Source organism: Bubalus kerabau, chromosome 12 (assembly GCF_029407905.1).
Source record: "Bubalus kerabau isolate K-KA32 ecotype Philippines breed swamp buffalo chromosome 12, PCC_UOA_SB_1v2, whole genome shotgun sequence".
In the NCBI taxonomy this organism is placed as follows: Eukaryota; Metazoa; Chordata; class Mammalia; order Artiodactyla; family Bovidae; genus Bubalus; species Bubalus kerabau.
In genome coordinates, this window is record NC_073635.1 from 14606267 (window position 1) to 14619695 (window position 13429).

Sequence of the window (13429 nt, forward strand, 5' to 3'; positions counted from 1 at the left end):
ACACCTCTGATTAATCATCAATTCTTTCTTCTCTATTGATTGAGGTTGAAAGAAATGCCCTTTCACCTGTTCAGAGGGTTCTCACAACCTCAAAATGAGGTTGTTGGGAAAGAGCAAATTAGCCAAAGCAGCAGTGGTCAGGCTCTCTTGCTCCATGCCCTCTCGCTCTCCCCCCGCCCCGTTTTGTAAGTAATGATTTTGTAGCAGCTGAGCTCACTTATAGCACCGCACATACACCTCACGAGCTACGTGCTTGGCCATGGGCTACTTCTGTTCTGTAAGCATATATAAGCTCCACCTGGAAAGCCCTTGAGGGCGAATTGGGTTGTGTTGTGTTATGTTATATCTGCTGCTGCCATGTGGGAACCAAAAAGGTAGAGTCTGCTTCTTGGGTGCACTTTGAAAATTTAAAAGGTGAGTTTTTAAAACCTTTAAATTTTTCTCTTGAATCTCTGGATTCCCTTTTGATCTTAATAGAAATTAACATTATGCACTTCTGAAGTTCTCAATATTGTTTTCTTTTAGATGGGAGCTCTCATCACCAGGTATATTTAGGATTGCAGAACTAAAATTTTTAACATTTTAAAATTTTTAACATAAGTACTGTTCATTGATTACTTATGAACAGTACTACAGATAATAAGTAGCTTACTCAGTAATTAATCTGCCTGCAATGCAGGAGACCCAGCTTTGATTCCTGGGTTGGAAAGACCCCCTGGAGAAGGAAATGGCAACCCACTCTAGTATTCTTGCCTGGAGAATCCCATAGAAAGAGTCCATAGGTTTGCAGGAGTCGGACACAACTTAGCTTCTAAACCACAGATAATAAGTACATATTTTTAAATAATTTAAATCTTAGAAATTAAAGCAGATACCTTTTAGAGTTGTGAAGATTTAGTGAGAAAACTGTGGTCATGTCAAATGCACAATAGATCTCTCTTTCTTCAGCTGTAAATGTAGTCAGTTTATACCTCTGAACGAGTTTAGTTTCTTGATCTTTATCTGTACATGTAAAGGCTTCCTACATGGAACATTTATGAAAACAACACATGTGTATAGAAAAGTCTGACTTATAAACAAAAGTATTTGTTACATATTATGAAGTATAATAGGAGAAGGAAATGGCAACCCACTCACTCCAGCACTCTTGCCTGGATAATCCCACGGACAAAGGAGCCTGGTGAGCTACAGTCCATGGGGTCACAAAGAGTCGGACACGACTGAGCGACTAACACACACACACACACACACACGCATGTTGCAGCAGCCAGAAAAGAATAAACGTGTCTGCAGTTCCTACAGCTTCTCGCATTTTCTTCCAGCCTCTTAGCTCGCGCCGTGCCTAAAGCGGGTTCAGCAGACACTGCGCACAGTGAGACACAGCGAGACAGAGATGTACTCTGTGAACTAAATACAAGTGTAAACCCAAGTCCCCTGGCCTTCTCGTTCATGGTGCTACAAATATATTGGGTTTAAGGCAAAAGCCTGGGTCCCAGGTCTCCACACTCTGCCGGGGAGTCCTCGTCTCAGTCATTCGCTCTGCAGTGCCCAGGTGGCGGTGGGCAAGGCGATTCCTAATCTGAGAGCCTTCCTCTCCTCTTCGCCTGTGCTTTTCCCCGTTGCACTGGCCTTCATTGCTCCATCAATCCACAGGTTACAACGGACACCACTAACAACCCTGTCTGGACACATAACTTCCTATAGAACACCAACTCCAGGCCCAGCCATCAGGGAAACCATTTCCAATCTTGGGCCTTGCTATTTCAAAAAGTGACCACCAGGAAGGAGTCATTAGGCATTATGACCAGTTCTTTACAGGGACTGACAATTATATATTAAGGGCCAGATAATATTGTAAACTTCAAAGGCTTTAGTACTGTATCTAACACATTGTTTTTTGCTTTGGTTTTTCAACGCATTAAAAACAATCCTGAGCCTTTGTCCTTACAAAAACAGATCTGGATATGTCCCAGGTACAGAGTCTACCCACCCATGCCTTACGCCACAGCCTCCTTCCTCCGGGAGCACACTTGTTTCTGTGTGTGTGAGGAGGTGTCTGCTGTAGTAAGGGGAGTTGCTGCTGTTAAGTCGCTTCAGTCATGTCCGACTCTGTGCGACCCCATAGCTGGCAGCCCACCAGGCTCCCCCGTCCCTGGGATTCTCCAGGCAAGAACACTGGAGTGGGTTTCCATCTCCTTCTCCAATGCATGAAAGTGAAAAGTGAGTGTGAAGTCACTCAGTCGTGTCCGACTCTTTGCGACCCCATGGACTGCAGCCTACCAGGCTCCTCCATCCATGGGATTTTCCAGGCAAGAGTGCTGGAGTGGGGTGCCATTGCCTTCTCCAAAGGGGAGTTGAGGGGATGCTAGTTAAGTCAGGAGAGGTACCTTGAGTCTCTGTTACCTTGACTACCCAGGCTGTTGCTCAACCTAGTCCCACTCGCAGACTTCTTCCCATGTGCCTTTCTCTCAATCTGGCCTCTTTTGAGGAATCCTGAGCCATAGGAGAAAGCAGTCCGTGTCTGAGCTCCAGAAGTGAGTCAGGCTCAAGTTCTCACACTCAGTGCTCCTGTAAAGCAAGCATGTGGCTTCCATGTCCCCTGGACATTCTCTGGCAGTGAGAAGGCCACTCTGCCCACAGCACACGGATGGAAGATGCGGGCTGCAGTTACCTACGATACCATCCAGCTCAGCAAAAAGGCATCACTGGGCCACCTAGAGTACCTTAGACATTTATAAGCTGCTATGGACAGGACAGGAGTCACTAAGTTATTTGCGACCCCATGGACTATATAGCCTTCCAGGCTCCTCTGTCCATGATGTTTTCCAGGCAAGAATACTGGAGTGGATTGCCATTTACTTCTCCATAGGATGCTATGTTTATTATCAAAAAGGAAGAGGGGGAGGAGAGGAGAAGGAAGAAGGAAAAAGGGAGATGAGGAGGGAAAGGAAGAGAAACCACTGCATAATATTTCATTTGGAGGTCATTATAACCACAGAGCCATTTTCACCTGATACTTACAGCAAGTTTATCAAACACTGTCACATTATCCAAAAGCAAAAGTGAGACTCCTCCTCATTGATGGCAAGGCCAAAGAATGTTCAAACCACCGCACAATTGCACTCATCTCACACGCTAGCAAAGTAATGCTCAAAATTCTTCAAGACAGGCTTCAACAGTACATGAACCGTGAACTTCCAGATATTCAAGCTGGATTTAGAAAAGGCAGAGAAACCAGAGATCAAGTTGCCAACATCCATTGGATCATTGATAAAGCACAAGAGTTCCAGAAAAACATCTAGTTCTGCTTTACTGACTATGCCAAAGCCTTTGACTGTGTGGATCACAAAAAACTGTGGAAAAATCTTAAAGAGATGGGAATACCATACCACCTTAAATGCCTCCTGAGAAATCTGTATGCAGGTCAAGAAGCAACAGTTAGAACTGGACATGGAACAATGGAATGGTTCCAAATTGGGAAAGGAGTACATCAAGGTTGTATATTGTCACCCTGCTTATTTAACTTAGATGCATCATACAAAATGCCGGGCAAGCTGGAATCAAGATTGGTGGGAGAAATATTAATAATCTCGGACATGCAGATGATACCACCCTTATGGCAAAAAGTGAAGAAGAACTAAAGAGCCTCTTGATGAAAGTGAAAGAGGAGAGTGAAAAAGTTGGCTTAAATCTCAACATTCAGAAAACTAAGATCATGGCATCTGGTCCCAGCACTTCATGGGAAGTAGATGGGGAAACAGTGACAGACTATATTTTTGGGCTCCAAAATTACTGCAGATGGTGACTGCAGCCATGAAATTAAAAGATGCTTGCTCCTTGGAAGAAAAGCTATGACCAACCTAGACAGCATATTAAAAAGCAGAGACATTACTTTGCCAACAAAGGTCTGTCTAATCAAAGCTATGGTTTTTCTAGTAGTCATGTATGGATTTGAGTTGGACTATAAAGAAAGCTGAGTGCCGAAGAATTGATGCTTTTGAACTGTGGTGTTGGAGAAGACTCTTGAGAGTCCCTTGGACTTCAAGGAGATCCAACCAGTTCATCCTAAGGGAAATCAGTCCTGAATATTCATTGGAAGGATTGATGCTGAAGCTGAAACTCCAATATTTTGGCCACCTGATGCGAAGAGCTGACTCACTTGAAAAGACCCTGATGCTGGGAAAGATTGAAGGCAGGAGGAGAAGGGGACAACAGAGGATGAGATGGTTGGATGGCATCACCGACTCAATGGACATGAGTTTGAATAAGCTCTGGGAGTTGGTGATGGACAGGGAGGCCTGGTGTGCTGGAGTCCATGGGGTTGCAGAGTCAGACATGACTGAGCAACTGAACTGAACTGACTGAAAGGAGAGAGAGTAGATTTGGTCCTCAGTGAACATCTCCCCTTCTTAAGAGATAACTTCACTTTGATTCTTCTTGATTTTCACACACATGCCGTAAGTCAAGGCCTTCCCATGTGTAGAGGGTGCTCAGCTACAAATCAGTGAGTGAGTCCCCTCAGCCCACAAAGGAGCCAGAAAACAGGGCCCCTTCATCTCTGTGTCTCAGCATAGATCGGTCACCTGAAGGTGCCTCTCTCAGGGCATGAATGGGGGATGCAAGTCCCCTCTGACCCTGGCAGATCCAGCTGTACCCAAGGACACCCGTGTCAGTGGGTTCTCATCCTGACTCTTGTTCTTGACAAGCTGCACAACATCATGCAGAGGTCAAGACATGGGCTGTGACTCAGCGTCCACAGACCTGATGAATTCAGTCCATCTTCTAAGCAACTGGCACTAAGCTGACACAGAACCCGGTGATAACATTCATGGCATTGATGATGGTGACCGTGGCGCTGTTACCAACCGGTCAGCTGGAAAGCCTGTGCTCATTGCCACTTAAGGAGGGCTGACTTTGAGAGGGGTGGAGACAACGTAGAGACGGAGAAGGTGAAGCCATCCCGAGAGCTGGTAAGTTGTAGGAGGAGGGTGACTAACAGCCATGAAGATGATCAGAAAGAAGAAGGGTAAAGAAAAAAAAAATTAGCCCAACTAAGACACCAGAGCTGACTACTGGAGCTGAGGATGGAGGCCTGTCCCCACGGAAGATGCCGAATGCCGGGAGGTCTACGCTGAAAGAGCACTTTCCTCAGTAGTGGGAAGGTGTGGGAGGCCTTGTCTGGGCTGATAGAAGAGGAACACAGCAGAGAAGCTGGGGGGTCAGTGATGTGGTTTCAGCCGCTCAGAGGAGAAGGAAGAGCCACAGGTGGTGCCTGGAGCTGTACCAGGAGGAAAATGGAAAACCTGAAACTGCCTGTAAGCGGCCAGGGAGAGCACCAGTGACAGATGGGAAGGGGAGGAGGAAAGGTCGAGCAGTCAGGGCTGGGGAAGTGCCTGGCCCAGGAGGACTGATGGCTGTGTTTTGGTTGCCAAGACAACGAGCCTAAGGAACAGCCGGAGAGGCCCCAGACTCTCTCTCTGGGGTCCATCTGCTCTGGGTTAATCCTGGCAGACCTGATCTTCTCCCACTTAAGTGTACAGTGTGCTACTCTTGTCGCGTGAGGTGTGTTTATCACCTGAAACAACTCGCCCCTGACTGTATCAAGATCCTGCTGGTTACAATCAATCACGATTCAGAAACACATATTTTTCAGCATCGTTAGTGGAAACAAATGTCTGCAACAACTAACCCGAAGCCAATCACAGGAAAGAAAAAGAAAAGCATTCTAACCTTTAGCATTAGGCATAACTTCTTTAAACACTGAGAATGTTACAGCAGAGATCTACCTTTCCCAGCAGAGAATGTACTTCATATTTGCCTCTGGAAACTAAAGATACTACATATAAATTTGAAATCATATATTTCTTCAAAGTATTAATTTTTAAAGCGGCCAAAATTGCTAACAACCAGGGAAAGTACGGATTTATAAATTATGTGCTTGGTACATAGTATACATTGTGAATTTGCATGCATATTAAATGCAAATAACCAGAAGAGTGTAACATTAAAGCTTCAAATTTATATGTGCAAAAGACAGTAAATTCTAACACTGAAATTCTTCCCAGAAAAAAAATTAACTCGCCACATCCCATGTGATTACTGCAGTCAGTGGAGCAGCCTCAGTGCAGAGTTCAGGAAGAAAATAACTTTTATCAGTTATGCCCATCCCGCCAACCAGGTAGAGCTCACAAGACCATTTGGCATCGTGTGAGACAGTGGTAGGGTATTGATATTGCTCAGCTTTTCAAAGTTTGTTTTTTAAATAATTTGACAGGAAAAAAATGTTCCACTAAAACTGCCACCTTTGAATCACTAAGAGAACCTTTCTTCATTGTAAAAATTTAAACACTGAGGAAATGGGGCAGAAAACAGCTGACTCTGCTCTTCCACTAAAGGAAAAATCAGAGATTTGTGATGGTAAAATTTTACATGTCAGCTTGGTCAGCTGTGGTGCCCAGTTATTTGGTCCAACAATAGTCTAGATGTGGCTGTAAAGGTATTTCTGTAGATGTGACTGACATTACCTATCTGTTAACTTTAAGGGAAAGAGGTCACCCTGGACAGTCTGAGTGGGCCTCGTACGATAAGCTGAAGGTCTTAAGGGCAAAAACTGAGTTTCCAGGAGAAAAGAGAATTCTGCCTAAAAACTCTAGAAATCTGGCCTATGTTTTTAACCTGTTGACTTGCCCTAAAGATTCCAGATTTAAGGCTATAACATCAACTCCTGTCTGCTGGCCAGCCCAGTGAGTGTCAGACTTGCCTGCTTCACGCAACTGTGTGAAACAATTACTTAAAATAAATAAACCACACACACATATTATACACACACACATATACACACACATATACACACACATATACACACATATATTATACACACATATACACACACATACACACACATACACACATATTATACACACATATACACACACACACACATATATACATGCACGATATCTATTGATTCTATTTGTCTGGAAAACCCTGAGTGATATGGGATTCAAAAAGATTTCCCATTTAGAACAAAGTGTCCAGTATTACAATCCATCCTGGAGGCTGGGTGAATGCTGCTTGATTTTGATTACAATATAAAAATTAATGTATTCTTTTATTAATTTTTTTATTTTGAGACATATAACATTACATCAATTTCACATGTACAACATAATGATTCAATATATGTATATATTGCAAAACATTTACCATAAGAAGTCAGGTTATTGTCAATCACCACCCATAACTACAAACTTTTGTCTTGGGATGAGAAGTTTTAAGCTCTAGTCCCTCAGCAAGGTCTGAATGTATAATACAGTGTTATAGTCGCCATGCTTTACAGTACATGGCAACGACTTACTTATTTATAACTAGAAATCTCTACCTTTTGACACTTTTGCTCCTTTTGTTCAAAAAGCTCCACCACTTCAGAATGCAAACCTATCTTGAAAATTGCCTTCCTGATACTCATTTAAAGCCTTTTCACTCCAATAAGCTGACTCTAAGAAGAATAATGGGGAACTGTATCTGTAAAGGGGGCTCATGAAAATCTCTTGGCTGGCTGAACATCTGGTTAGCAATACTGGTTTGGAGCTCACCTTGTTTGTATTTGTGAATTCTTTGTAGATGCTAAGTCTTGGGTAATAAGATTGTCCCCCCCCCCCAACATTTATGACCTAAAAGCAAAGATCATGCCATCAGCTCTAATAAAGCAAATATCCGTGTCAAGTTCAGATCAAACAATTTCACGGGTTTAATGCCACTCTGATTGCTCCTTCTCTGTCTCCTTTCTCCCTTGGCCTCACCAAAGCAGCTTACTGTGTGTGCACTCCCGCCTTGGCTCTTACTGGCTCCTCTTTGCAACATGGAATGCTTATCCCCACACCCGGATCCAATTACTGTGTATACAGCCCAACCCAAGCCCGTGTTTCCCTTCCTGGACCGATAACTCTTCTCACATCCTTTTATTTATTGCCAACTGCAGGATCTCCTGGGGGCAGGAAGAATGAGGGGAAGGGCCCTACCATGTCCAAAGGATAATCAATCAATTTAACAAATTTCTATCTTTTGCAAACTGATCCTTTGCCATGGTTCCATGACTTGTAAGCTGGGAAGAGAACTGACCTATTCAGGAAGGCATCTGGACATTTGATGCATAATCTTTTGGATAACCCCGACACATTTTTTGGGGGGGGGGGAACCTGTAGGGATGGGAGGAGTTCTCCAAGGCAGCCTAGGAAAATCTCTTCTCTTTCTCCCTTCTTCACTGCAGCCCTTCTCACCAAGTGCCTGCCTCTTTCCTCTTCTTTCGAGTTTCTGTATAGCCCACAAAGCAAGCATCATCTCCCCTAAATGTCATTTTGATCATGTCACTTGTTGCCAAGAGTTCCAAATGTTTCTTCAAGAAAATTAAATTTCCATCCCAGATCTCAAGTCCATCAGATGACTCCCTGCTTTCCTCCTACTCCTCTTTTCCAGCCCCGCCCCCGCACCCTGACCCCACCCCCACTCCCTGGTCCCAGCCCTGCCCAGTCCCTTCTCTGCTCTCCAGATGGTGATGCTAACCCTTCTCTCTCCTGCGGGCGTGCATGCTCAGTCCCTTTAGCCGTGTCCAACTTTTTGTGACCCAATAGACTGTCCATGGAATTCTCCAGGCAAGAATACTAGAGTGGGAAGCCATCCTCTTCTCCAGGGGATCTTCCCGACCAGGGATTGAACCCACATCTTTCATGAGTCTTGCACTGGCAGGCAGGTTCTTTACTTGCCCTCTTTTTAGAATCTTCTTTTGAATCTTTGCTTGGAATAGAAGTCCCTTAACTTTATAAAACTAACTCCTGCTCATTTTTCACAGGGAACATTCAAGAGCTGATGGGCTTCCTGGATCCCATATCCCAAATAACTAAGTCAACATGGTTATCCACCATTCCTGATTCAGATCCTGAAGTTGGGACTCACAGCTCACATCCAGGAAATCCTGGAGCAAAAAGTCAGTAACCACCTGAGTAATAACGCTCTTGATCTCATCTGAAAGCACGCCTATTTGTTTCAATCTCCTAATAAAATCACAAATGAAAAAACTCCCCCAAATTTAACCTTTCCTCTCAGCAAATTCTCTTAGACAGGAAACTGGTCTACACAAGTATTATTAGGCATCTATACCAGAATGCATTTTCCATTGTGATTTATGCACATTACCTACAGTTATGGATGTATTTTTGGAAAATTGTTTTTAAATATTTAATAGCCATTAAACGGGTAAAATAATACTCTGCGCCTTATGGAACAGTGAGAAGTCATTCTAGCACTTTGTGCAAGAATTTGCAATTGTAATCAGTAATTTGGGCAGAAAGAATGCCAATGGTTTTCAATCATCACTGGTAAAAATGTAAATTCTTTAAAATTAAGACTCTGAAGTTCACCTGCATTAATCTACTGCTAATGCAAGCTGGGACTATTCCCTAGGATTTTGAATGGCTTAACATCAGCAAGACATGTCACAAACGCCATCCAAATCATTCAATACATATCATGCATTATTCCAAACTTCTCAGAAGATAAAACAGAGGCAATGAGAGTGTTTGAAGAACAAAAGGAAAAATGAAGCACAGAGACCTTGGGTTAAAAGTATAAAACCCTTGAGAGGGTTTTAAGGACATTTTAGAGTCCTGAAAAATGAAGACAAATCAGCAGGCCCATTAACTCAGCAGTGAATTAAAGTGTCATTGTTTCCAGTTTCAGCCTTGAATATGGAGGGCGCCGAATGGACCACATTCTCCTTCCCTTACGTAGAAGGACGGTGAGCAGTCACTACTCTGTATACTGAAGTGCCTTTCTTCTTTTCCAGCTAATTTAGTGAAAGAGTGCTATCCATTTCCTACCTCTTTTGAAACATTATTACTAACTTCCCTAGGACCACATTAAAGGGATAGTGAGAAAATTAACAATTGGAGATTCAAAAAAACACAAGCTCTATTCCCCATTCATTTCAATTTTTCTTCCTTTTAGTCAAAGGTGCTGTTTATTATCTTCAGATGTTCTGTTCTTTATTGTAATACTTGAAACAGAGTGGAAAATACAGCATGTGGATAATCCACAAACTGACGAGTCCAACTTGTGACCCCATGGACTGTAGCCCGCCAGGCTCCTCTGTCCATGGGGATTCTCCAGGCAAGAATACTGGAGTGGGTTGCTGTGCCCTCCTCCAGGGCACCTTCCTGATGCAAGGATTGAAGCCAGGTCTCCCACATTGCTGGCAGATTCTTTACCATCTGAGCCATCAGGGAAGCCCAATACTTGAGACAAAATGGAAAATACAGCATGTGGATAATGCAGAAACTAAAGAAACTCTGAATTTAAGAAGTGAGCCGTATTCCACAATTATCTACATTTGCTTGCCTCATCTCATGGAAATAGAGTCAAAGCAGCTCCTTCCAATCCCTGGATGAGGTAAAAGGTCTGGAAGATCTAATGTGAACACATGAGAGAGATTCCTAAAGAAGCAGCTTGTATTTATACTAATTTGTTCATGACGCAGTCTCGCCAGTTAAGTAGGGATAGGCCCACGGGTTAACTGCTTGCGACTCTTGCAGTCCTTTCGCGGGCCTCTGCTTCCACATCCAGAAGTCAGTGCATCCCAAGTGGTAGGTCTCAGCACACTGCTGTGCTGTGAACTGACTCCAGATCTGCTGTGAGGTCCTGACACCACTGGGCCATGACACCCACATGGACATGCTGCTGTACAAGGCACCACTGCCCTTCTGGAGAAGTGGCCGATGCAGCTGGAGGGAGGTGTTTGCATTTCAGATGTGCAAGGAACATCTGGACGGAGGCGTGGCTCTAGGAAGTTGGGGAGAGAGACTTGCTGGGCAACGCTCCAGGTATCAGCTCCCCAAATTCTCTATGGATTTCAGAAACTTCTTTGTGCTGGGGGCTAATGCACCCTTTTCCTTGGCATCCAAGCAACCTATGGGGTAACTGCTCTGACAATGAACATGCATTTTACAAATTAGGGCCCTGCCATTATTTTTAATTACTTCATAGACAAAAAAAAAAAAAAATACAATGGGCAGTATCAGAGTATCGCATGTACAGAGAAAAGAGAAGTATTAAAGCAATTGAATTTTTTAAATACAAACTTTCAAAAATATTGTTGTAAAATTTGGAATAGTGTGGAAACAGCTCGAATATTTCTTAATTGCTGCCTGTATAGTATCTGACAGCGACGAACACGAATGCCAGGAGAAGAATCACTGACATCTTGATCAAGAATTCTATGAGACTATTTCAGGCAAATAAGCAATATGAAACAAAGTTACATTCATGAAAACAAATTCAAGTTTCTTATTAGAAATTTGAGAACATTTTATTTGGAAGTTTCTTATCTATGCAGTAATCCCAAATGGATGTCCTCAACTATGTGCACCACCATGAGGTGAAATTGAGGGCTGATTTAAATAATGTGCTTATGTTCGCACCTCTGGGATTTTCAATTTTAGGTATTATCTACTGACCTCTCACGGAGAAGGCAATGGCACCCCACTCCAGTACTCTTGTCTGGAAAATCCCATGGATGGAGGAGCCTGGTAGGCTGCAGTCCATGGGGTCGCTAAGAGTTGGGCACGACTGAGCGACTTCACTTTCACTTTTCACTTTCATGCATTGGAGAAGGAAATGGCAGCCCACTCCAGTGTTCTTGCCTGGAGAATCCCAGGGACGGGGGAACCTGGTGGGCTGCCGTCTATGGGGTCGCACAGAGTCGGAAACGATTGAAGCGACTTAGCAGCAGCAACTGACCTCTCAAAGAGGAAGATGAGGGTTTCTTTGTTTCATCCACATATACTTGTCCCATGTTCCTGTCCTGTCAGATTTCTAGCACAAGTGTGGTTATGTTAAATACCCATTTTTATATCATTGCAACTACAGACACTCTTAATGTCTGAGTCAGGTATTTTTCACGGGCTTCCCAGGTGGCTCAGTGGGAAAGAATCTACCTGCAAATGCAGGAGCCAAAGGAGATGCGGGTTCATTCCCTGGGTCGGGAAGATCTCCTGGAGGAGCAAATGGCAGCCAACGCCAGTATTCTTGCTGGGAAACCCCATGGACAGATGAGCCTGGCGGGCTACAGTCCATGGGCTCGCAAAGAGTCAGACACAGCTGAGCACACCAAGCATACATGTATTATTAATGCTACTCAATGATTATATTTCCTTTTCAACATTACTTTTTCTTCTTCCTGGAGTTAATCTCTGTTGCATTCAGGTTACTTTCCTTATATATCTACCATGAGGTTATCCCCAAAGCCTCCCCCAGTTCTGTAAACTTCTTAACATTTTATCAATGTCATCATCTTCAAGAGGTCTTTCCTGTAGCCCCCAGCTTACTCCTGTTGAGATCAGCGGGACACTTGTCCCTCTCCATGCCTGGCTCTTCTGTTGTCCTGTCTCTGGGATCTGGGGCCTTCTTTCTCCCCCACCCCCAACTGGTTTATGCTATCATTTTGCATTCCAGTCCCCTATCACGAAAAGGACATCTTTTTTGGGTGTTAATTCTAGAAGGTCTTGTAAGGCTTCATAGAGCCATTCAGCTTCAGCTTCTTCGGCATTACTGGTTGGGTCATAGACTTGGATTACTGTGTTATTGAATGGTTTGCCCAGGAAACAAACAGAGGTCATTCTGTCATTTTTGAGAGCGCATCCAAGTACTGCATTTCAGACTCTTGTTGACTATGAGGGCTACTCCATTTCTTCCAAGGGATTCCTGCCCACAGTAGTAGATATAATGATAATCTGAATTAAGTTCGCCCATTCCAGGCTATTTTAGTTCACTGATTTCTAAAATGTCGATGTTCACTATTGCCATCCCCTGTTTGACCACTTCCAATTTACCTTGATTCATGGACCTAGAATTCCAGGTTCCTATGCAATATTGTTCTTTACAGCATTGGACTTTACTTTCACCACCAGTCACATCCACAGCTGGGCATGGTTTCCACTTTGTCTCAGCCTCTTCATTCTTTCTGGAGCTACTGCTTCACTTATCTCTGGTAGCATACTGGGCACCTACCAACCTTGGGAGTTCATCTTCCAGTGTCATATCCATTTGCCTTTTCATACTGTTCATGGGGTTCTCAAGGCAAGAATACTGAAGTGGTTTGCCATTCCCTTCTCCAGTGGACCATGTTTTGTCAGATCTCTCCACCATGACCCATCAGTCTCCGGTGGCCCTACATGGCATGGCTCACAGTTTCACTGAGTTAGACAAGGCTGTGGTCCGTGTGATCAGTTTGGTTAGCTTTCTGTGATTGTGGCTTTCATCCTGTATGCCCTCTGATGGAGAAGGATAAGAGGCTTGTAGAAGCTTCCTGATGGTAGGGACTGGCTGTGGGGGAATCTGGGTCTTGTTCTGATGGGTGGGGCCATGCCCAGTAAATCTT

At 43.8% G+C, this 13429-nt stretch overlaps 1 protein-coding gene and 1 long non-coding RNA gene across 2 annotated transcripts in view; one reads left to right on the forward strand and one right to left on the reverse strand.

Moving 5' to 3' along the window:
* Positions 1 to 13429, reverse strand: part of LOC129624822 (translation initiation factor IF-2-like) — a 353245-nt gene that overhangs the window by 186500 nt on the left and 153316 nt on the right. The window lies entirely within an intron of this gene.
* LOC129624304 (uncharacterized) lies at positions 98 to 9037 on the forward strand. Its single transcript, XR_008700872.1, has 2 exons — positions 98 to 414; positions 8849 to 9037. It is a non-coding gene; the product is annotated as an uncharacterized LOC129624304 (long non-coding RNA).